Genomic DNA, 24,308 nt, shown 5'->3' on the forward strand with positions numbered 1-24,308 from the left:
ATTTTCCACAGTTTATTGTGATCCACACAGTCAAAGGCTTTGTCATAGTCAATAAAGCAGAAATAGATGTTTTTCTGGAACTCTCTTGCTTTTTCAATGATCCTACTGGGTTTAAAATATAGGTTTTGGACCCTTACCCCCTAGAGATTCCATTTCAGTGGGATGGAGGGAAGCTCTGCCCTCTGCAGGACATCCTGATGCAACCAGCAGATCACTCTTGGAGAATGGGCTTCTTTAATTTAGCCCCTGCACCCTCATACCTCATAGACCATACGTGGCAACTCTGACCTTGATGTATGTATGCCTGGATGGCTGGATGGATGGATGGACTGTAGCTCTTACAGGCCAACCAATCCAGAAGGAAGGCAACAGACCATGATGTTCTTTCCAGGCAGAGACTGCATGAAAAATGAAGGCTGATGAGATATTTAGGATATGATGGAGAGAAAAATCAGAAGCCTTGACTGTTTTCATTTACGGATAACCTTTTAAACACAACATAAATGGGACTGAATTCAGAAGGATGCTCTCAAGGCTCTTGCAATCAGGGTTCAGTTCTCAATCACTAGAACTGAACTGTGATCCGAGCAGTTTTATTTTGGCATGGGATTTTGGATAAGCACATAACAATTAGGAAAAGCATCGAGTTCATTTGTGGAGAAGGAAATGGCAACCCACTTCAGTATTCTTGCCTGGAGAATCCCATGGACAGAGGAGCCTGGCGGGCTGCATAGGGGGAAGTTAAGTCCATGGGGTCGCAAACAGTCAGACACGACTGAGTGACTAAACACACACTAGTACATTTGAGTATTTTCTATACATGAACTCTTGAAACAATCCTAGATGTTCTTGTCTACATTTTACAGATAAAAAAACAAATGAGGGTTGAGTCAGGATAAACAGCTTGTCCAAGTCAAAATGATGGGTAGGGACGTGACCTCAGGTCTCACTGGCTCCAAAGCCCATGCTCCATCCACTCTACAGCCCAGGTGAGATATGTTTTGCTTCCAAACTTTTAGGTGTTTGGCATCTGCGTATGTTTGTGCAGGAGGGTAAAGAGGTGAATGACTGTGTGTACATGAGTGTTTTGTGTTTTGGACCATGGCTTTGTGGGTACCTGTATTTGTTGGGTCCTCTGTCCCTGGACCTGGGTTTGAATTCCTAGGCCAGGATTTGTGTGCTGCGGAATAAGAAAGGAGAATAAGTCAGCAAAGTGAAGTATTTAAATCAAATATTCAATGATCACTAACTGTGCATCTTTTCCAGAAGGGGCTTTGTGCGTGGCTTTTTACATAAAGAAAGAAAAATGTCCATCTTTCCAGCTTCCCAAGAGACGAACACATCCTATAAGCAGATTGTTAAGACACCTGGTTGTTTTAAGAGTCTCCTTTTACATTGTGGGTGGTTTTTAAGAAGGGATTTAAGATGGGGTTTTACATATTCTCCAAGTTCTTTTCTAAGGATTAAAACTCCTACAACCTTGGTCATTTCATTTTCACTTAGATATGTGAGATCCTTCTCTGTTTCAATTTAAAATAAGTATACCTTATTCTTAAGCACATAGTGCTGTGAGCACTAGAATGAAGAGAGATGGGCTCTGAATCGATGGCTCAGCTTCCCACAGATCCTCTGGGTTTCTGTCTAGACTGGCACCCCCTCCTCATGCAGGCTTCTCCTACTGGAATCTACGGATGTTTTGTCTGTGGTTCTGACTCACCCCTCAGAGCACATCTATGAATGAAGAGAGGAAAGGAGAAAGGCAGGAAATGATGGGGTGGTGGAAGTTCTATCTCCATCGTCTCCTAACTGGGCGATGTCTCTGACACACACATCCAGCCACGCCTCTCCTGTGGTTAGTTTCCTTCAAGGGCTTCTCTGGGTCTGAATGAGTGGACTAGGCTGTGCCTGCCCGCGCTCCACTACTGTCAACCTCTGGAGCCTGTCTCCCAGTGTGGGTGACACGTCGGTCACCTTGCAGTCCCTCAGAGACAACACAAACTGCCTTGTGACCATTTTGTCCACAGTTAGCCTCATCTGCAGCAAAACCTCTACCTTAGTCAATGTCTCCTTGTCTTTAAGGGCTCAGCTCAGAGGCTGCTCCACACAAGTCCAGGTCCACCTTCTGTAAACTCTCAATGCACCCGTGGTTAGTTAGCTGTGTCATCTGGTTTTCTGACTGTCTTCCCCAAATAAAGTTCCCTGATGGCCGGGACCATGCCTGCCGGTTCATCTGTGCATGTTCAGGGCTTACAATAGGCTTTTCATTAGCAGTATCAATGGAATAAACCTTTGTTGAATGAAGAAATAAATGAGCCTCAGGTTCTTCATCTGTAAAGTAGAGATTATAATAAAACTCCTATGAGGAGTAAATGAGATAGCAGAAGTGACACCACCTGACCCATAACAAGATTTTGTTTTGTTTTCTTGGTTGTTCATTTCCTAAATAGAGGAGCTCAAAAATGAAATCAGCTGCCTCCTAGGATTCTAAGTTTTTGCCACTGGGAGGCCTTTGAACACAAGGTGGATACAGTTTTGTAGGGATATTGTAGAAGGGTGATCAGTGGGTCCAGATGACTGATTGTTAATCTTGGCTGCCCTTTAGAAACAACTGGAGAGTTAAAAAATGACTGATTGTCCCAAAGATTCTGATTTAATTGTTATGGAATAGGATCCAGCAGGAATGCTTCTTAACCCAGGCGATTCTAATGTGAAGCATGGTTCTGAACCATTAGTGTAAAATAGATGATCTTTAAATGTTCTTCTTCTTATAAGAGGCTATCACCCCAGGAAAGTGAAGACCACTTTTTCCTTCTGAGAAAGAGGAAGAGAGGGAGGAGGAGGGATTGGGGAGTGAGCAGGAGAGGGGGGCAGTGGGGGAAGGGAGGGAGGGAGGGAGAAAAAGAGAGAGAAGGATGGGAGGGAAGGAAAGAGGAGAGAGGGAAAGAAGAGATAAGGATAATCTTGTCATAGGGATTCTGGGAGAATTCAATAAAATAAGAAATAAAAAGGGGGTTGCTAAGTGTTAGCACAAGGTAAGTTCTCAGTAATAAATAATAATGATACTATGCTTTTTATTTTTATCAATGTGAATACATTTTATAAGCCTAAGTATAGTTATAAGGCATTATCACTGTGACTACTGCCTGGCCTAGGTTGAAAGCTAATGAGCTGGGGTTTTTTTTTCTCTTTTTAAAACCCAGAAGCATTTTTGGAGAGCTATGGTTTTCTCTTGCTTTCTGGCATTGATTGAGTTTTTTTTTAAAAATACACACACACACACTTACACACATACAAATGTGTAATACGCACATGAACATACAGATATTTTTCCTTTTTTCTGAGTCCCGTCCGAATGACAGCATGCCTGAGAAAATATGAAACAGGATTCCTTGGGCCGTGCTGTCTTCCCACGGGGTCGTAGGGTCACATATATATTACTGGAAATGATCCGCCCACTTATTGCTTACAGACTCCTTATGGAACTGAACACCTGACCCTAAACAATGGGGGAAGATTCAAGGGACTGTGCTGCAAAGAAGGGAAATTTAAACAGATTCTCCATGCCAGTTTGTAATATGACGGCAGCTCCAGAGCGTGTCCTGTTTGAAAGAACAGTCACTGATTCATATAAGCAAACCATGTCACACCTCCCCACACTGACACAGCCTCCCTCCTGGGCAGGAAACGCCCCCAGCACCTGGTGGACAGGGAGTCTCCCCACTGGATGAGCGTAGCTCCATCCCTCACAAACTGGAATCCTTCACTGCATCTGTAAAATGGGGCAGTAACACACGCTCTGGTCACTTGATAGAGATGCCTGAGCTCACTGGCACAGCCTGTGGGCAAGTGCTGTTTGCCCCGTGGAAAGCTGGGCAGATGCACAGCAGTATCAACAGCAAGGGACTGAGCCAGGGATGACTGGGACGACACCCCAAGGTCTTACAGAACCTTCAGTTCTAACTCTCAAAAGCCTGGTTTGCTCCTGAAGATGTTCCAGCTCAACACGTCCTACAGGTACCACAGCCCTTTAATTCAAACATCTAAGGTTCCAGGTGTTAGAACTCCCCGGTTGGTGGGATACTGGCTGGATACACCAGATAGAGTGATAGGAAGAGGCCAAATATGGAGGCCAAGTGTTTAATGCAGTGGGACAGCCTTTAAGACCTAAGGACAAGAAAATGGCCAAAAATTACAAGAGGCAGAAACATGTGCGTCTAGCACCAAGTGGGCTTTTCAATGCTCTTTGAAACTGCAAAACTCAATTTTAGGAAAGGGGGTATCAAGTTTTTATAAATGCATATCACCAATGTCCACTGCTAATTCTGATATGCCTCAGGTAATCCCTTGGGTGGAACTGGGAGGAAGAGGAGCTGTGAATACATACATCAACATTTTGACAATAATTACCTGTGTAATTGTTATATTGTCTCTCTCCTCCCAGCCTACTATGGTGGAAAAATCCTGTTGAAAATCATGTCCTACAGACGGACACTCATTGCAGCAAGCTCAGAGTTGGTGCAACCTCCAAGTTACCTCCTGGGAATCCAATATCTTTCCGTCTTTTTCACATTCTCTAAACCTACACTTAAAATGATAATGATATAACAAAATGAATTGCCTCTAGATGTACAATACCTCACAATTTTCCAGGTTCCTTCCCATTTAACCATTTTATTTGATTCTTCCAACCTTATGCTCATCTGCTAGAAAGAGGCCCAGAAGAGTGAAATGAATTACCCAAGGTCAAACAGCTAAGAAGGGACTTGAATCAAATATTGATCTCCCAAATCTTTATCCACAGTTCTCTCCAGTTCTTTCACACAAATGAAATGGACTATTATTCAGTCCCTTTGTCTTTTTTAAGTAACACTAGTTATTATGTGGTAGACCCTGGACTAAGCGTTTTATAGAGAGTATCCAGCTGATTTCCCAAATAACCCTTCCACATAGGTATTATTGCCCCCATTTTACAGTTAAGAACACCGAGGCTTAGAGGAAGAGACTAACCCAAGGATGCAGTCAGCATGGCCTTCATCTACTCCAAGTTCCTGCTCTGAGCTACATGACTGGGCCTTGTGACCCCCCTCCCCCATGGCACTTATCCCACTGTTGATAGCATCTGCTCAGACACATCATCTGTCCAAATGTGGGACCATGTCTTAATCCCACAATTCCGTACCAATTCCAGGGTTCATACATCCTACACATGTGCTTCCATATCACAGCACACAAGGCATAAGCACAGAACTGGATTATGAACATAAACCTCTCTGCACCCCGAACATGTTTCAGTTCAGTTCAGTTCAGTTGTGTCCAAGTCTTTGCAACCCCATGAACCACAGCACAGGCCTCCCTGTCGAGCACCAATTCCCGGAGTTCACCCAAATTCATGTCCATTGAGTCGGTGATGCCATCCAACCATCTCATCCTCTGTCATCCCCTTCTCCTCCTGCCCTTAATCTTTCCCAGCATCAGGGTCTTTTCCAATGAGTCAGCTCTTCGCATCAGATGGCCAAAGTATTGGAGTCTCAGCTTCAGCATCAGTCCTTCCAATGAACACCCAGGACTAATCTCCTTCAGGATGGACTGGTTGGATCTCCTTGCTGTCCAAGGGACTCTCAACAGTCTTCTCCAACACCACAGCTCAAAAGCATCAATTCTTCTGTGCTCAGCTTTCACAGTCCAACTCTCACATCCATACATGACCACTGGAAAAACCATAGCCTTGACTAGATGGACATTTGTTGGCAAAGTAATGACTCTGCTTTTTAATATGCTATCTAGGTTGGTCATAGCTTTCCTTCCAAGGAGTAAGCATCTTTTAATTTCATGGCTGCAGTCACCATCTGCAGTGATTTTGGAGCCCCAAAAAATAAAGTCAGCCACTATTTCCACTGTTTCCCCATTGATTTGCCATAAAGTGATGGGACCGGATGCCATGATCTTAGTTTTCTGAATGTTGAGCTTTAAGCCAACTTTTTCACTCTCCTCTTTCACTTTCATCAAGAGGCTCTTTAGTTCTTCTTCACTTTCTGCCATAAGGATGGTGTCATCTGCATATCTGAGGTTATTGATATTTCTCCTGGCAATCTTGATTCCAGCTTGTGCTTCTTCCAGCCCAGTGTTTCTCATGATGTACTCTGCATATAAGTTAAAGAATCAGGGTGACAACATACAGCCTTGATGTACTCCTTTTTCTATTTGGAACCAGTCTGTGTGAACATGTTTGGTTCTGTCAAAAAATGCCCCCACAGAGGCTCCACAGATCTAAGTTCTGTCTAGAGAAAATCCTCCTTCTTCCTCAAAGGACCCTAGCCATCTTTCCCAGTCAGAACCAAAGGTGTAACTGGGTTTCTAATGAAAGAATGCCACCCTTGTCCCCAATGATCATAGCGCCTGGGTGAGACCGGAGCTGGCAAGGTGTAATTAGCGAATTCTTCCTCTCACCTCTGCCTAAGGAAGACAAAGTTCCAATTACAAATTTCCCAAGCAAATTGCTACTCAACTGCACAAGGCTGATTTTCAAGGCATTGACACCTCCTTGGTTTGCTTGCTTGTTAGATACAAAGGTTGGTGAGGATGGAGGAGTATTTAAAAGCGGGTTTTCAGACCAATGAATCTGAAGAAATTCTCTTTAGTGGTCTGCAAGAGGAGGTGGGAGTGGGGGAGACAGAACCAGATCTGATAAAGGAGATTAAATGGCCTTATACATCTGACAGCAAAGAACAGTCCCCACGGGAATCCCAAATCCTGCTGGTGCTAATAAAGTGCACGATATTACTCCGGTAATATAGTGTACAATATAAGGTGTCCAGATGCTGGGGCCAGAGCCACGACCTACATCTTCCGCAAACCAATTTTCTGCTGGGTTGGATGTGTAAAAAAGAATCCAAATACAGATTATTTTTTTTTTCCTTTGAAAGAAGAATTGCTTCTCTGGCTTTTTTACCTTGGCCTGTCTGCTCCTCCCACCCTCTGCGTTCTCAAAGTGGGAATTACTTCTAATCCACTCACAGAGAAATCACTGCTTCTCTCAACTGTGTGCTATTTATGAGGCAATTGGGCCGCTGGTTGGCTTCCCAGTGGCAGTGGGGTAGCATAGAATTTGCAATCAGACAAGCTAGGTTCAAACCCCCATTCTTCCATTTGTAAGATGTGTGCCCTTGAGCAAATTTCCCCTGGCTTTTCTGAGCCTAGGTTCACACCTACCTCACAGAAGTGCCTTGAGTGCTAAAGATACTGCATATTAAGTACCTAACACGAGGGTTTAGGATAGAGGAGGTGTTGAACAAGCAGAAGCAATTAGTAGCAGTAATAGAAGTAGTAGTAATAGCTTCAATGGGTAAAGCTTAAAAGGCAACCTCATTAAAGGAATTGCACTTTTTGGCAAGGGTTTAGGAGGTGAAAGAAGGAAGCTTATTAATAAGATGAACAGCAATGATGCTGTCTATTCCCAGCCATGGAGCATCTTCTGAATGTGCTGCTATGAACATTGTTTAAGCATTGAAAAAACACAGACTACAGTCACTCACTCCTATAACCTTGTAGACCAGTGGTGTCACTGGAAAATGTAAAATGCAACACAGTACATACCGCATATTATCCCGGAAATTTAACACTGGTCATCTCACTGACCTTTACAGGACCTTCAGGGTTTTTTTTTTTTAATCTCTCCATTTGGTAGACTAAATGTGTCTTGGACACAAGGCAGAGTCAGGATTGGGGGGACCTTCTAACTGCTCACCCTCAACTGATTGCTTTGGGCCTGAACCACTCTGGGATGGACTGGGTTTGATCTGTGCTTGGAGCACCAGCCTTGTGCATCTCAGAATTCAGGGCATTTCCACTGACTACAATTACTCTGTTCAAAAAAATGTGGGAGACCTCCTCAGACCCAGCCCTGTGTGGCGCAGAAGAGATGCTATACTAATGTTGCTTGGCTGATTATTGTAAAAGTCATAACAACAGATACAGAATATCTTTCCTTGGTAGCACACCTTTCAGTTCAAAAAGTACCTTGACAAATGCTGGCACTAGTTCATTTGCATTTTTACTGTTAAAGGTGGATGTTATTATCCCATTTCTCAGATGTTAAAGAGGAGGCTTTGAGGGGTTCACTTTCTCAAGGCTGCAAAATAAGTAAGGCACAGAGGCCAGGCTTAAGATGGGTGTGTAGAAATTCAAGTCTTAGAGCCTTCTTGCAATTTTCAGCCATCTGACTTACCAAAGGTATGATGTGAACCTCCGCAGTCTACAGAGTGGGACACAGTTCCTTCATCAGAGCAGCTGGGGCACAATGTCCGTTAAGTAAACAAATGAACATATTATCCACCTCCGCAAAAAGTAGTTGACATTTATTGAGCTCTTGCTCATTCAAGGCACTTTGCCAAATGCCTTCCAAGGATTATTTTGTATCATCCTTATGAGGTAGGTCCCAGGATCATCATTAATTTACAGATGAGGAAACTGAGGCTTAAAGAGGTAAAATAACTTACTCTAGGCACAGGGTGATAGATTCTGGATTTGAATTCAGGCAGTCTGACCCCACATACCCTAATGATATCATCCTTTATTTGATCCTCAGCACCACTTCCCACCAGTGTCTTAGGGAGAAACCCAATATTTATTGATGATATTTATTGATTGCCACTAAGTGTCAGATGTAGCCCTCCATGCTAGTCACATTAACTCATTTCATCCTCATGAGCAGAGACTCTGTAAGGTCGACATTGCTACCCCATTTTACAGAGAAGGAAACTGTGGCTAAGAGATGTTGACTGTCCAGGATTCTGCTAGAAGCAGAATCATTTTAAAACACAGAAATAGGGAAAATTTCATTCTTCCTTCAACAACTTCAGCATTTTATAAAAGTAACTAATGTGAAATACACAAAGGAGAAAGGTACAAAGAAGTAAATTGCAGGCAACAGAGCCAAAAGATTATCTGCAGGGTTCTCGTCCCAAAGCCATCCAAAATCAAGGAGCGGAGAGTCTGCATAAAGCTGGGTTAGTCTGGGAAGGTTCCGTGGAGGGAAGGAAACTCCAGGTGGGCTTTGAAGACTGGAAGAAATGTATTCTGCCAGGTATTCTAGGCAGGGGAATAGCATATTCAAAATTCAACTGGGGTCTAGAAACAGGTTCAAGTAGCAAAGGGAAGCCTGGTAAAATGGCATGTAGTTGAGGGAGGTGAACTTAGTAGGGGAAAGGCCTGTTTCCAGCTCTGCCTACTAGCCCTGAACCCACAGCACGCTGAGATCTCTTCGTTTTACTCCAGCATGTAGTCCGTCAGGAGCCTAAGGGACAATGGGAAAAGGCACAGACAGAAAATAAATGAAGAAGGAAGTGATACCATATGCATCTCATATGGGGCTTTCTGGAAGGAAGGGAGAAGCTGGGCCTAGGGGAAGAGAAGAACTTTGATTTGCCCACAATACAAGGCGGTCTCAGCTCTTCCTCTGCTCACCTCCCCCCACATTCCTTCCCTTCCCTCCCAGTATTCTGCATGCAGCAGCAAATGTATGAATGCTTGGATGGCTTGGCAAAACACTCTGAGATTTATTTCTGTTGGACAATCTTACATTCTTATTTTTCCCCTGCTGACAACTCTGTCAACAGCAGGCTCCTCTGTGAGGCTGTGAATTTGGAGATCACATACCGGAGGCAAATACTGTTGCTTAAAAACCAGACCAATAAAGGAAACTGCTGAGATCATGGTGATCAGCAGCCGAATCTAGACCATGACTTGGAAATCAGTGAGACCTCAGGACTTGGTAAAAAGACCATCTGGAGAGAGGGGGACAGGGGAATAGTTCTGTGGATATGGTCAGTTCAAGGCAAGGATGTGTTACCTGGAGATGGTTCTGGAAGTTCAAAAGCTAGATCTATCTGGATGAAATCCAGCTGTGGCTTTGTATTATTTTGAAGCTCAAGTGTTGAGAAGCCACTAGGACAGTAGGGTACTAAATGTACTAAATGTGAAAAATGTTTTGTCAAGTGTGAACATCTATATCAAAGTAAAGGATTATAATTATTACCTTTTTTGGGAAGGGAAGAAAACTATATATTTCTTTTGTCTGTTTTTGGAAATTCGGTGCCAGTAAAGGCAAAAGCTTTAGAAGCATTGAATTTCAGAGCTGTGAAGAAATTCTTTCATTCCATCAAGTATTTGGGACTGCATCTGAGAATCGGGTCCAGTGTGGGCTCTGAGGAGCTGGAGAGGAACCAGACGCAGGCTCCCAAGGTCCCTCAGGAGAGTGATAAACACCTTCATGGTGTTAAAACCACAGGGATTGGGGGTGAGAGAGGCATCTCAGTCACTCTGGGCATCAAGAAACCCTCTCCACCTGAAGGGCAGTTAGGGATGTGTTCCAAAGGAAGAACATAGTGGCTGTGCCCATGCAAAGACATAGAGATCAGGGTAGAAAGGGGTGATAGGGGCATTTTAAGGACAGGACTAACAAAGGCCTGGCCTCCAAGACCTTCATTTGACAGATATGAAAACTGAGGTTCAGAGAGAGAAGTAATTTACCCAAATCACCCAGGTGGGAAGTGGTACAACTCAATTTACCCCAAAACCTGCTTTTACCACTCTACTATGCTATTTATACACTAACCACAGAATACAGCACCTAACTCCAAAGCGTTTAGAAACTTCCCCAGAAACACACAGACGGTTAGTGGTAGACTTGACATTAGAACCCAGGTCTTCCTTCCCTGTCTTCCTCCTCCCAGTCCAGAACCCATTCCACCATGCCACACAGACCCTGCCCATTTCCCAGTCTCACTGAGTCTTCAATACCCTGTCATATCCTTGCTCCCGGATCTTCCCATGGCTTCCTCACTACCAAACTCAGTCATCAAGACTGATGCTTTCATTTCTTTTTCATTAAGTTGACACAAAGAATGAGGGCACTCTCCCTTCCCATGGCCTCTCGCACCCTTGGAACTTCAGAGGTCAGAAAGTCACCAGACATTCTCACTTTCAAGCCATCCTTTTAAAGGTCAGCTGGACTGGGAATAAAATACTTCAGTGTTAGGCATTTAATTTTTAAAGAGAGAGCAAAATGGTAAGGAGACCTTAAAAATTGCTCTTGGCTTTGTGTGTAATCATCAGCAGGCTGGAGGTCACCACCAATCTCTCAAGATTTTCCAGCTTAGAGGAGCAGGAGGACTATTTTTGTTCCAGGAGTCAGAGAAAATTGCAGACCTGACCCCACCTCCTTCATGCTCAAAGAGGACCCACCTCTACAACAAAGCTCAATTCTGTATTTAACATCAGCCTTATCCAATGGCTTGACCACTAACAAAGAACCCATACAAAGGATAATAACTCCAGACAAATGCCTGGTCCTGAAAATCACAGCTTAATCAGAAGCAGATGTATGGCCAAATGCAGCCACAAAATAAGTGTTTGTTAAACCGAGGCTGTGCTAAGCTCCAAGGAGGTATAGCATAACAATACTAATATTGATTAGATATCTACAAAGGTATAGATATTCTCTAGTTAGTCTCTCTGAATCCTACAACAGCTCTGCATGGTAAGAATTACAGCCTCCCGGTTGGCAGTATAATGTGATGGTTAATACTATCGACTCCAGAGCCAGGCAGTTTGACCCCCACCTCTGCCTCTTATTAACTGGGTGACCTTGGGCAAGTTACTTAACCTCCCCGTACTTCTGTATCCTCAGCTGTGAAATGGGGATGATAATAATACCAATTTCATGGGATTACTGTGAGTAAATAAGTTAATAAATGTAAAGTGTTTATGGTGCATGGTAAAGTTCAGTACGTGTATGCTGCCGTGTCATTATCTCCATCATTTATATGAAGAAACAGTCCAGAGAGAGTGAGTGAACTGCTCATCTAGTCAGGAAGTAGAGGATCTGGAAATGGACCTCAAGGCAAGGACTAACCTTCACTGAGGATTAACTATGTTGAGTTCACATAATCTCAATATCCATAAAAAATTGATGAGTAGGTATCATCAGCCCCAATTTATAGTAAAAGAATTCTAGATGCATGTGATTTACTCACAGTCTCCCAGCTGGGAAGTGAAGTAGCAGCGCCGGGGTTTGAACGCAGGTCTGCTTGATTCCCAGAGACCCTGTGGGGCCCCCTTGGGAACCCTGCCTGCAATGAGATGCCTATGGAACCTGCACACAGTGTGAGGATCTGCGGCTCCCCAAGGGTCTGCTCTTATCCAGGTCTTTCCATTATCTCACTAATTGTCATGATAATCTCTGGCGCAAAGTACTCACAGACCCTTAACTGCATAAGGAAATACACTCAGAAACTGACTACACTGTATCAAGGTCTCACAGCTGAAGAAGAGGGTGGAGAAGCAACAGATTCAAACCAAAGGCCTGACTTCCAAACTTGTGACCATCCCTGGCCAAGCTCCTTGGACTACCTGAATTTGAAAACACACAAGAAATCTACATTTCAGCTTCTGGAACACATGACAGTTTCTCACCCCAGATTGTTCTCAGCTCAGTATGAAAACATATAACAGGGTATGAATGCCTGAGTGAAAGAAAGACCTAAAGTTAAATTATTCCAGAACAGCGAGCTATTGTAAATGATTGACAATCAGTCTCAACTCTCACTAGTGACAGCCACATACAAAGTAAGGCTTCAAAAAGAGCTGGGTTACCTTCAATTAGCAGAGCTGAAATAAAACCACTTAGAAAATTATACTATTGGGCAACTGGTGGGTTTTAAACATAATAAGAAAAATAAAGGCTCGGCCTGATGTTTACAATCAGCTGAGCAAGAGACATCAGTCGTGCCAGGACCTGGGATCATACCGTCTCCTGGAGCTCACGCTTGCTTGCCTCTCTGCCACTGCTGCAGCCCTGGATCCATTCATTCTTTCATTCCTTTAGCAAATATTTATTGCTTCCTGACCACCAAGCATGGAAGCTACAATGTGAAGCAGAACAGATTTGGCCAGTGCTTCTGGGAGCTCCCAGCCAAGCCAACAGGATGGTGATCCCTTGGATGGGTGACATCACGGGGAAAGGCAGGGTACTCGGAAGCAGAGAGGAGAGAGGGTCCAACAGAAAAGAGATTTCACACTGAGTGGGAAACAGTCCTGTGAACAACAACAAAAATGCCTTTCCAGTAGGCAGTGTGCTTGGCCATCGGGAGAAAGATAAAGGTGGCCTGGGCAGGGGCCCGGCAGCCTTGGAACGGGTGGGCCCTCCTCCTGCTGCACCCACCTGTCTGTTCCCCGGGCGTTCTGAAGTCCCAGCTCTGGAAAGCTGGAAGGGCTTTGAGTCATTCAGCACCATTCATTCAATGAACTATGTCCCAGTCACACAGAGTGAAGTCAGAAAGAGAAAAACGAACATTGTACATTAACGCATATATGTGGAATCTAGAAAAATGGTACTGATGATCACGTTTGCAAAACAGAAATAGAGACACAGACAGATGGACACCAAGGGGAGAAAGTGGGAGGGATAAATTGGGACACTGGGGTTGATATATATACAATATTGATACTATGCATAAAATAGGTAACGAATGAGACCTTCTGTATATATATCACTCAGTGCTCCGTGGTGACCTAAATGGAAAGGAAATCCAAAAAAGAGGGGATATGTGTATATAGCTGATTCACTTTGTTGTACAGTAGAAACTAATAACATTGTAAAGCAACTGCACTCCGTTTAAAAAAAAAAAAAAAACACATCTCAGCACATGCGAAGGCTCAGAAGGGAACGAGAGCTGGGCACACAGGCACCTGCGAGTGATCCCCTGAGACCAGATTGCCCAGGTCAGCTGATGGGTAAGTGGTAAAGGCTTGCACTTTATCCTGAGGCTATAGGGCTGGGGGCGGGGGGCACTGAAGGCTGAAGACAGAGGAAATAAGCCCTCAGATTTGGGATTTGCCAGATACCACTAAGGCTGAAACGCAGAGGCCAGGCTCTGAGCTCTGAATGACTAATTCCAGAGCCTGTGATCTTTACCCAGCCTCATATCTGCAGCATTCCCAGAATCTGGAGGGGTCCAAACAAGGAGAAATGGACAACAGGAAACAGAAAGACCTAAGTGCCTCTGGTTGAAGAACAACTTCAGGACACACTTGCTTCTCAGATCTGGATCCCAGTGGAGCAGAATACAGCGAAGACTAGATTCTGGCCCTGCCTCTATCTGTAACTAGCTGTTTAGCACTGGACAAGTCAATGTCCAGCCCATCACCCTGAGCCTCAGTATCCTCATTTGTGTGACGGGTGGAGGGTTAGGTAGCTAATCAAAACTGATCATGACTTTTAAAAAAATGATTATTACTTGCATTTAGTGAACTCTTCCTCTGAGCTTGGTGTTATATTTCAGTTCACACCTATAAGCACCCTGTGAAGAGACTCGATTATCATCATCCCCTTTTCATAGCATAGAAACTAAATTTCAGAGATGTTACATAAGTTGATATTAAGTAAGTGTAGAAGCAGGATTTGAATCCAGCTTTCAGATGCTTAACTGTGAAAGCTTTCTGTTTCAGGGCTCTCAGAAGTGTATTTCACAAGGATTTTCTGAGCACCTGGCTGAGAAGGGTATAGAGATGAGGAAGCAGAGTCTCCCAGGGCAGAAGACAGACACACATTCTCAGGCTGGGCGTCCTGAATTCTAGCCCTGGCTGTGTGATGAATTCAGTTGGCCTGTATGTAGAGAGCAGTGGGGTGGGCAGTGCAGAGGAAGGGATAGGGGAAGGGGCTGTGACAAAACAGTCCCTCTGGGTCTCTTCCCTGTACTGTGGACTCACACTGTGACCATAGGATATCACAGGATACCCAGGGCTGAGATGACCAACCCCTGGCACAGCCATAACAACCCCCAGTGTGGCATCACCCCCAGGGAACTAAACCCCCAAATGGCCAGGGCAGACTGCCCAGCGTGGTCCTTATTGGGCAGGTCCAGTCACCATGGGCTGGGCAGAAACTGCTCCTATGGCTCTCAGAGTCAGGCCATTCATGGTGGACAGAGTCCAAAGGGCAGGCTCTGCAGAGAAGTCTCCTTGTGATAGGTTGTGAGACTAGGTTAGACCTGAGGCCAAAATAAGGGAAAGATGCCCCAGGTGGCAAGCTCTGAACCCCAGGCAGCAATGCACCAGCCAGTTAGGGCTAATTAGCCAACTGCGGAGCAGGGGGCAGTGGAAAGGCCAGAAAGAGGCTGCAGAAAGATCTGCCCCCAGGCCCTTGGCAGCACCTGCAGGAGCCGAGGCCTGCAGACCTGCCCCCACCCCCAGGTGACCCACCCGGCTCTGACTAATGAGCCACAGCCGGTGATGGAGGGTGTAACCTGCAGAGAAATGCTTTCTGCCTTCTTCTAATAAACTTTTTCCTGAGATCCACGGCTGGATTCTCCCATGAATACAGCCCCAGGTGTTGGGGGAGGGAGACAGAGGCGCACAGTAACAGCTCATTTAGCAGGGAACAAATGGCTTCCTTTCAGGTCAACAAATACAACATGATGCACTCAGACAAGCGTGGGGGCCCAAGACCCGTGTCTTGTGAATCAGAAAGACAGGCAGAGGACACGGCCACCCATGCCTTCAAGAAATCCCCTGCTTCCAGGAGGTGAAAAAAGAACACAAGAACCAAAAAATGATATTTCCTTCAAACAACCCAGAAGGTAAAATGCAAAAGCATCCGTTAGAGTAAAATATTGAAATCAAGATGATTATTAATAGTAATAATAGCTTATATGTGTGTGTACACTCCCTTGTCATTCATAATTCACTTTCACATGCATCATCTCGTTGAAGCTTCACTACTACTTTATAGAACAGGAAAGGCAAGAAGCAGAGTCCACATTTTAGAGAGAAGGATCTGGGGAGGCTGTGAGCTTAAGCCTAAGATCACACATGTCAAATGTCAATGCCAGAGTCCAAACTAAGTCTTCTTCTTCTTCTATGTATTTATTTTTAAAATTTTGGCAGTCAAAGCACTGAATCCTAACCACTCGACCACCAGGGGAACTTCAAAATAGTCAACTTTACGCTATGTGTATCTCATCATAATTTTTCTTTTCTTTCTCTTTTGGCCATTCTGCTTGGTTTAGTTCCCAGACTAGGGATTGAACCTGGGCCAATGCAGTGAAAGCCTGGGATCCTAACCATTAGGACACCAGGGAACTCCCCGAACCAAACCTTCTAATTCCAAAGCCACTGCACTTTCCCTGTTAGGATGTCAGATCCAATCATTGCTATATTCCTCTTTATACTTTTTTGAATCATAGTATGTTAGGACTGGAAAGGTCCTTTATAATCACCAGAATGCTGGAACCCAGAGAGATTAATAATACACTGAAGACCACACACTGGGTCCTTGGTCTGCATACTCTCCCCAGACCAATTTCTGCCTCCTCAACGTCCATTCAATCCCCAATAACAAAGACTCTTGCTACAGATGCCAGTAATAAAAATACTTTTATGTTGTCCCCTTAAAAGCAGTAGATGCCAGCAACTAACGTATTTCTTTATTGACACGAGTCTTTACGTCTGATAAAGTAATAACCTTAATGTGGTGGGAGAAACGCCACAGAAGGGGAGAAGCAGGAGTGTTCCCTGTAGCAGCAGGGACTCCATAAATGTTTGCTGAATTGAATAGAGTGAAATAAGTGTGGACCCACAGGGAAAAGAGAGAACGAGAAGGGATTTTGCACACACATAGATGGAAATGCATCTACTCTGTAAGAAGACGCTGTGCTGGGAGTTTGGCACAAAGAAGACATTTGCCGTATTCCAAGCTGGTTTTCGACATCAGCTTCAAGCTTCCCACTGTCTTTACATCTCATACTCGCAGAGAGAACACAGCGGGATGTATGCTTCCAGGCAATCCCTTGGAAAATGTTTGACCTTCACTGAAGTTTTGACATTGTTTTCTGCATCACCTAGGTGTCAATTTTTTTTTTAGGGAAAAATTCTGGAGTCAAGAAAGGAGTATGTAAAGGAGGCAGAACTCTTAGTAAAATGCCAGTGACAGTGCAATTACTGTAACCTGATGTCAGAAGGCATTGTCTCCTGCTGTCACTGAGCTCTCTCTCTAAAGGATTTTGCCTGATGGTGACTTCTGTCAATTTCTGTCTATTTTCACTCCTTCTTTCAATCCACTGGTGGTTTCAAAGTATTTGGGGAAGGTTCTACAGGGGGTAGGAAATGTCACAGATCACCACTTAACACTTTCATCTAGAAAGTGTTCTAGTCATCACTATTATTTGTTGAACACCTGCAATGATAATGGTTCTCTTATACTCAAAAGCATGGCTCAACTTTATTGAATATTTACTATGTGTTCAATGCTTAGCACTTCACATGCATTATTTCATTTAGCCTTCATACAACAATCCTCTGATGTTTAAGTTGCCCAAAACTAAAGAACTACCCAGTGGCAAAGTCAGATGCCAATGTCAGAGCCAGTGTTCTTTGCCGGTACCCTACCATTCATTCTTGTATTCATTTGCACAATCACTGTGTACCAGGCATTGCGCTAGCTACTGGGATAGAGAGATAAAAGACAAGACCATGTTTTCAGGAAGCTCACAGGAACTTGAGCAGTCAGATAAACTAAAGGTCACATATGATGCGCAAAGGGTAGTAACAGAAGGGATTGCTGGGTTCTCTGGGCACATCCCAGTCTAGGAGGTGTTGAAGAAGATTCCCAGAAGAAATGATGCCTTGTTCTTGAAAGGGTCAATAGAAGGCTGTCACACAAAGGAGGGCATGGAGGGCAGTTCACTCATGGTAGGCAAAGTGGGGAGCTGTCAGCACTGAGACATGGAGACATAGGAGAGCATGGGCAAGTTCAAGGGTCTTCTAAGTAATTCACAATGGACTGCACCCAGAGGAGACAGTCAGGTAGTGAATGAACAGGAGACTGGAGAGGAATGAGGCTGAAAAACAGGGTAGAAACCAAAAAGAGGCTTTCTGCCAGCCTAAGGAGTTTGAGTTTTAGCCTGAAAGCCCAGACAGCCCCTGAGGGTTTGTATGCAAGTGTGTTCAAGGGGAACACTTACCGCAGCTTCCACTCCACCCTTCAGAGGGGAAAAGTGGGCAGCAACGCTTCCATCCTCTTGCCTCAAAGGAGAGGGACTGATTTATCTTCTGCGCGAAATCAGAAGAGAACAAACATGTGTGGCAGTAGCAGATATGGGCTCTCCCGGCACCATTCCAACTCCATATTTGCATTTCTTATCCTTCTGCAGGAGACTCAGAAGTGACTACAGGGTGCTCTAGGGACCAAGCAGACACACTTGCACGAGGCTTGGAAGGAGGAGGACACAGATAGGCAGTATCTGCCATGTGCAAGGAGAGGAACTCTTCTGCAGCAGTTCAGACGAAGATCCTCCTATCTCCAACAACAGTGTAGTCTCCACCCTATTACGCCATGGCATGGTTGGGTAACCATGCTGACATCCAAGCTTGGCTCTTAGGCCCCTCCTGGAATGCTAATGGCTACCCAACACCCATTAGTAAATCCTTTTCTGTTTAAATTATTGCATCTGCAACTAAGAACCTAATTGACACTATAGAATAGTTCCTTTCATTCTGTCATTCAGAGTTTTCTGACCTCAGAAGATCCTCGTTCACTGCTCATCCATGAAATAAGCCGATGAGGCCACGTGTGCTCCCACAAGGAAAAGGGAAACCTGTCAATATCCAGTTGAACTTAAAAAGAAAGTTCAGGAGGCAAAACCTAAATTCTCCAGTGAAGCATTAACAGAAATGAGACACATGGCCTCATCTTTTTCAACTCCAGTATTCATCTCCCATTTGGTTTTTAACTTGAAGAGAGAAAAAGCATGAGTATCTCTCAAAGTCTTTCCCCACCCGGCACCAAAAAAAACAATGAGCTCACATTTGTGCTTTGGAGGCAGGGAAACCAGTTAGAATCAGCCATTTGGCTGAAGCAAACACAATTCCAGAGTCAGTCTGGAGTAAGAGAAGGGATGCTTCTGTGCTAATCAGAAAAGCAATGGGAGCCCATGGGGTACAGAAACTTCAGCAGTGAGATGCAATCTGTTGATTACCAGGAAGCCTGTTTTGCAAAGAGGTCATAATCTCAGGCTCTCAGCTCACTTGTACCATTTGCAGGGGGCTGATTTCCCCCTTGACACTCACAGAATTGCCCAACACACCTGCTTCCAAAGCATGTGGTCTGCACACCTGAACCTCTTAGAGCTGAAAATGAGGGATGAATAAGAAAGAGGAATATAACTAATCCTGTGTGGAGTCATAAAGGACTAGATAGAACAGGAACTAAATTAAAGAAATATCAACCAGGAAGGCTAAAGCTTTCTAGTCCTTGAACCTCTTATTAGCAAGCTCAATTTTGCCCTCCCTAAAACGAGGAGACAAAGATGGCAAGTAAAGCTGTCTTTGTTGAGTAACTAGTTCACACAACAAGGGGAGGTGGTGAACAAAACAGGTGATAATTGCACTCAAGGGCTGGCAACCCTATGAGAAAGTTGAGGGAACACAGGGAATGATGGGAATGGGTGTGGCAGAGACCAACATCCATTCTCCACATCCTCTATCACAGCACCCAGTTCTGACCCATGGCCACCCAGAATAAAGATGGTACTCTTTAGTCTTTCTTCTGTTAGAAGTGGCCCACTGACTCAGTCCTAGCCAAGGAGAGTGTAAAAAGAAATTATGGGTCCAACTTCTTGCCATGCCCTTAAAAGAAATGGGGAGGTCCTCCCAGCCATCTAGTTTGAATGAAGAGGTGGTGCTGTCCCATTGTGGATGATAATAATAACAGCAATGTCATGGGGATGGAGCAGGAGTGACAAGCTACAAGAGCTTGGACCCTGCATGACTTCCCCACTGGGAGCTGCCCTCTGCACTCAGACTTTTAAACGACTGGGACATCTAATTCTACCATTTTAAAGACACATTCAAGCTGCTTTATTTGGTGTTTTGGCTACCTGCTGCTGGATCGATAGTCTAATTCTCTGAGATGGCATGCCAACACTTCACTTATCCAGCACCTCACTTTTCCAGAAAACAGTTGTAAACAAAGATAAAAACAAAAAACCACCCTCAAACAGCCTAACTTATATTGTCACTGGAGACTTTACTTATAGGGATGGTACCCTGGCCAAGACTTGGTCGGTGTTTATGGACCCTTATCACATCTGCATTTCCAGTGAACATGGTTCCTGATATAGTTGCCCAGAGTCAGCAAAAGGATGGATAGAAAGGGGGAAAAAGTGCTTTTAGAGGCAGATAAACTGACAATACCAAGACATGAAGACACAATCTGACAGTGAGGGAAGTTATAAAAACTAGATATTAGAATTATAAGTCCATACATCCATATGTCTAGAGCCACCCATACAAAGGGCAAATAGTCTTGCATCTCTAAATAGCCCTTAAGAATACCAAATATATAGCTTGACACAATAGTTGATGTTCAAAATGCTCTTAGTCGTAATCTATTTTACAAACCAGGAAAGTATGTAATTCATTTATAAATATTTTCTAAACATTGGTTATCTTGAAACTACACTTATTTGAAACATCTCAGTCTATGTGGTGCCATATATATAATTTCATACAATTCAACATTAAATGAAATACATTTGGACACCACACCTGTAATCAGGGTTAAAACCATTCACTCTGAACCTACGTTTTTCCAGGCCTCACCCTGTATGTAATGTCTTAGAGATGAATCAGACACATCATTTCTGTCTAGTAATTCCTGGTCTAGATTTAACATAGACAAACAAAGAGATTACTATAACACTAGCTCAAACCTCTATGGATGGAAAATCAGATACAATGTAGATGAAAAAAAGAAGATTCCTGTCTATGATCTAAAAGAAACTCTTATACAATGATAAGAAAAAGATGAACCATCCCAAGAAAAACGAGCAAAGACAATGAATTATCTGTCCATCAAGAAGCAAATCCAAATGGCCAATAAATGTGAAATGATGCTCTTCCTTGGTAGACATCAAGAAAATACAAAGTAAAAAAAGAAAAAAAGAAAATACAAAGTAAATAGCAATGAGATCACTTGTTACTTCTCAGGTTAGCAAAAGTAAAAGAGGTTGATACTATCTGCTGTTGACAAAGACATAGGGAAATGTTACTTCATATGAGGTTAGTGGAAATGAGAATTATTATACTTTCTTTGGAAAGATATATAGTATCACCTACTAAAACTTTAAAAAGCATATATCCTTTGACTCTTTAGTAGTAGATTGGGGAATCATAAAACTTAAAACATCAACAGATACTGACAAAAGTACAAGGATGCTTATTTCATCATTGTTTGTAAAAATCAGTGACACAAAAGTAAATGCCTATCAGGAGAGAAATGGTTGAAAATCAGTGGCATGTTCATACCACTGAAACTTATACAGCCATTGAAAACAGTGACTTTTATCAATACCCGCTGTCGGGGGGTGGGGTTGGGGGTGGGGGCTGGAAGAGAACAGTTTTCCATAGTGTTTAAAGTGATAAAAGCAACATGCCAAGGAATGTATATATGATCTCATGTTTTACACCCACGATAAAAATCCCTATATTTGTATATGTGTCTATATGAACATATATTGTAAATGTTACAGGAACTTAGAGGAAGATATGGAAGGCAGCCTCATTGTTAGACTAGTTTGAGGGGCAAAGGAGAGTAAATAAATAACTATATTTTTTTAAAAAGATGTCCAGGATAAAAAGTAAACAGTTTGCATAATAAGGCAGAGCAAATAAACTTCTGTCTATCTACATATGCTAGCATTTGTGTTTAAAGAGACAAATAAAAGGATGGTGGCCAAATTAGAGGCAAGACAAATAACTAGAATTTCAAGTGATTTTTTTACCAGTTTCTAAAGCTTTTTCTATACTTTGGCATTTCTTACAATGGATTTGTTTTATTTATATGCTTTGGAAAATGAATAAAGTGATAAAAGACACCCCATGTCAGTGCTGGTCAATGCTGAGTGATGTTAGCCAAGAAGCCTACATGCGGGGCATGATACCTGAACTTGACGTCAAGACACTGTTGGGAAAAAAAAAAAAAGACTCTGTTGGGTTTGGAGGATATCTGAAAAAGGAGGGTGTTCCAGGCAGGAAGAACTAGAGATGCAGAAGTATGGTAGTACAAATAAACATAGGGACATCTAGCTCATCTGAAACAGAAGATAAAGAATAAGCTAATGGATGCAGGTCCATGACCACCAAATAAAACCAAACAGAGAAGAAGTGGAAATGGCCACCATAATGCATGCACAAAAATGTGATTTTTAGAGTTAACATTAACAAATGAAAACAGCTTGGTTGCTCCAAGTGCTACAATTGACAAATATTTTGAGTTCTAAGGACTCTGTCCACAGTGCCACCATGTGTTTCAGTCAGATGTAAACTTCAGTTGGGTAACATTTTCATCTCAATCCCTCCTTCCTGTCAGTTTCCAACTTGGCTATAAATAATTGTTGCAGAAAAAAAATATGTCACTAAAGATCTAAGCTCAAGCTACCAAAAAAATGGTCATTTTGAAGTAAGAAGAAGTCATACTTTGCATGCTAATTAAACAAGATGTCTCAAGACCTAGGGCTCAGAGCTCATTTAAAAAAAAAAAAAAAGATTTCTATTTATTAAAAGCCTATGAATACAAATGAATTCTTTACTTAGTATTCATTCTTATTTAATTCTGCCCCCTTTGAGACAGGAACTACATGTGCTTTGCTGATAAATTGAAAGGTTGTCTGATGTTACGGGGCCCCCTGTCATCCACAATACAGCTGTTGATGCCACAAGTGTATGTACGAAAGGTACAGGGTTCTTGCACAGTCACCAACAAAGAGCCCAACTGATGGTCACTTTCTTGCTCAGGGCAACCAGGGTCACAGAGCTGCCCAAGGTAGTAATTTTCAAACTGAGAGGTACTCCCCTTGCTCTTTCAAAAGATACTTCTTGTTCTCTAAGTGGAAGTTAAAATCACAAGGACCCCAACTTTCCTATTCCCATCACCATATTAGGAAGCATGGCAGATATATTATTACTCCATTTCCAGGAAATTGAAAGAGAACTCATCAGGTAACCCTTCTTATACCTGACAGTGAAACAGGAGAAAAAAACTCAAGTCCTTGAACTTAAAGCCTGTGTCTTTTTAGACAGGGATCCTCTGAACATTGGGCTAACAATGAAAAAACAAACCAAGAAAAATTTCACCATTTTAAGCTTTGCTGGATCTTAACAGCAGCAACAAGGATCAGTCAGTGAAAAAAAAAAAGAGATTGGAGAATGAAAATGAAGACAGAAGAGACCGGACACATGGGGTCCCAACCCCATCATCTCCACACTTATTGGCAATGAGAGTCTCAGCATCCATTTAACCTTATCGTGCCTCAGTTTCTTTCTGTAGAAATATGGTGTTGTTTTGAGAATTAATGGGATAACACATGAAAAGTGCCCATAAGCACAAGATAGGTACCCAGTAAAGATAACTGCTATGAAGGCAACAGTGACAATGATGACAAAGACGGTGATGATAACAATGATGATGGCAATGATTCTACCGCTAAGCAACTCCAGCATCTTAAATAGGTCCCAGAATCTTACATACTTGAGTAGCAAAGAGCACAGACTACCTGTGCCCAAATTCTATTTCTACCACTTAGCTGCACCTCATAAAGGCTGATAGAGTTTTGCCAAGAGAACATACCGATCACAGCAAACACCCTCTTCCAACAACACAAGAGAAGACTCTACAGATGGATATCACCAAATGGTCAACACTGAAATCAGATTGATTATATTCTTTGCAGCCAAAGATGGAGAAGCTCTGTACAGTCAGGAAAAACAAGACTGGGAGCTGACTGTGGCACAGACCATGAGCTCCTTATTGCCAAATTCAGACTTAAATTAAAGAAAGTAGGGAAAACCACCAGACCATTCAAGTATGACCTAAATCAAATCCCTTATGATTATACAGTGGAAGTGACAAATAGATTCAAGGGATTAGATCTGATAGACAGAGTGCCTGAAGAACTATGGATGGAGGCTCATGACATTGTACAGGAGGCAGGGATCAAGACCATCCCCAAGGAAAAGAAATGCAAAAAGGCTGTCTGAGGAGGCCTTACAAATAGCTGTGCACAGAAGCAAAAGGCAAAGGAGAAAAGGAAAGATATACCCATTTGAATGCAGAGTTCCAAAGAATAGCAAGCAGAGATAAGAAAGCCTTCCTCAGGGATCAACACAAAGAAATAGAGGAAAACAATAGAATGGGAAACTCTAGAGACCTCTTCAAGAAAATTAGAGATACCAAGGGAACATTTCATGTAAAGATG

This window comes from Cervus canadensis, chromosome 2 (genome assembly GCF_019320065.1).
Source record: "Cervus canadensis isolate Bull #8, Minnesota chromosome 2, ASM1932006v1, whole genome shotgun sequence".
Classification (NCBI taxonomy): domain Eukaryota; kingdom Metazoa; phylum Chordata; class Mammalia; order Artiodactyla; family Cervidae; genus Cervus; species Cervus canadensis.